This window comes from Oryx dammah, unplaced genomic scaffold (genome assembly GCF_014754425.2).
Source record: "Oryx dammah isolate SB20612 unplaced genomic scaffold, SCBI_Odam_1.1 HiC_scaffold_18, whole genome shotgun sequence".
In the NCBI taxonomy this organism is placed as follows: domain Eukaryota; kingdom Metazoa; phylum Chordata; class Mammalia; order Artiodactyla; family Bovidae; genus Oryx; species Oryx dammah.
In genome coordinates, this window is record NW_024070202.1 from 15,143,871 (window position 1) to 15,146,083 (window position 2,213).

The following is a 2,213-nucleotide window of genomic DNA, read 5'->3' on the forward strand; positions in this document are numbered from 1 at the left end:
GCTTGTTTCAGGGAAATGTTGACTTAACTTAGTCTTTATTATGAGATACAAATTCTATGAAATCTACCCACATATTTACTTAGTAATGACTTGATGAATTTAATGAAGGCAGAGCCTCTCATTAAACATGACTGATTCTCTCTGAACAGAGCTGAATATACACCTTTAGTCAGTCAATAAATTAATTGTTTGCCCCTGCTGTTATTCAAAGAGAAAAATCAACTCTTCATTTAAGCTAGCAATGCTTACAGGTCTACCAGAAGGTCACGTACCAAAACATTCTATCTAGGCTGTGAGATGCTTCTTACTGACCACTGCTCTAGGATAGCTGCTGGCATTTTTCCTATGTCCTCTTAGCTGCTGTTGCTTTTATTTGTCTGTGACAGACAGTAAAGGACCTTCTAGGATCCTATTATAGATACAACCTCAATCATAGCATGGATGTCCTCTGCAATCAAAAAAAAAAGGCAAGTGCAAACAAGGTTCCACCAGATTTGTATGCATTTCAACACAAGTTTTCCAGAGATTCTTCCTTTAGGGAAACACTTACAAAAGCTCCAGATCGTCGATGCTACCCACAATAAATGTAAATTTTCCATATTTTTCCATTTACTAAATCATGTATCTTCAGTTTGAATATTCAAGATATCCAGTTCTGGAAAAACAAGTGGCCTATTTGTGTCAGCTCATTAATTCTGGATTTATTTATTTACACACAAACTACAAAGGCCTCGCTATTTTCTGGCTACAACTATGGAGGGTGCAGAAGAGAAGAAAAACAAGGTTCCTGCTATGCCAGAAATGAAACTGTCAGTCACTCACTCATGTCTGATTCTTTGTGACCACGTGGACTGTAGCCCACCAGGCTCTTCTGTCCATGGCATTCTCCAGGCAAGAATACTGGAGTGGGGTGCCATTCCCTTCTCCAGGATATCTTCCTGACCCAGAGATCAGACCCAGGTCTCCTGCCTTGCAGGCAGATTCTTTACTGTCTGAGCCACCAGGGCCAGAAACCCTTAAGAAAAAGCAAAATAATTTTGCAGAGATTAAGATCAAGTACCTGAGAAAGAAGTTTGCCCAAAAGATGCTTCAACAGGCAAGGAGGAATCTTATCTATGAAACAGCTAAGAACTATCACAAGGAATACAGGCAGATATACAGAAATGAAATCCAAATGGCTAGGGTGGCAGGAAAAGCTGGCAACTTCTATGTACCTGTGGAACCCAAATGGGCGTTTGTCATCAGGGTCAGAGTTATTAGTGTTGTGAGCCCAGAGGATCAAAAGGTGTTGCGGCTTATTAGCATTTGTCAGATCTTCAACAGCACCTTTATGAAACTCAACAAGGTTTCAAATAACATGCTGAGAATTGTGGAACCATACATTGCATGGGGATATCCAAGTGTTGTTATGACCAAATCAATAAGAAGTGAATTGCCCTGATAGATAACATGCTGGTTGCTTGATCTCTAGGCAAATATGGCATAAGGATCTGATTCATGAGATCCTTACTCTTGAAAAATGTTTCAAAGAAACAAACAACTTCCTGTGGCCCTTCAAATGGTCTTTTCTAGGAGATGGAATGAAGAAAAAGATCACGTGTTTTCTTGAAGGTGGAGATGCTGGCAACAGGGACAAGCTGATCAACAGGCTTATTAGAGGAATGAACTAAGTTATCTACCATGATTATTTTTGTATCTGGTCAGTTAATAAACAGTGAATGCTTTCAAGTTGAACTGTAAAAAAATACAAAGGCCTCCTCATTCTGTGGTCAGTGCAGTGAACAGAAGGAATTAGGCTGGGTTTCTTGGTATAGAAGCCACACACTAGTCTGCTGTGTAAAATCAGGGCAAGTTACAGCACCTCTGCGTTCCAATTTCTTCATTTGCTGAGTCAATACAATCATGCTAGATTATACTTGGAGAACTGATCTTTGATCCAATTAAGAAAAGATCCCTCCAAAGCAAACTGTGGCAATATTTGTTTATGTCCTGGCAATGTTTCAAAAGATGTTCTTTTGAAGAGAGAAGCAACAAGTATGAGGTACTTAGATGTAAAATTTAATACTTGCCTTACATTTTCAAAACAGTTTTCAGGTATACAACATCATTTATAGTTATAAGATTTAAAAGGAACAGAGACTTTTACTCACATTTTATAAATAATGACACTGAAACTCAGAAAATTTAAAAGATGAGTCCTAGTGTAGTATCCA

General features: G+C 38.5%; 1 pseudogene; it reads left to right on the forward strand.

Annotated features, from left to right (window-relative positions):
* Positions 1-753: 753 nt before the first annotated feature.
* Positions 754-1,670, forward strand: LOC120877980 (annotated as a pseudogene).
* Positions 1,671-2,213: the final 543 nt, after the last annotated feature.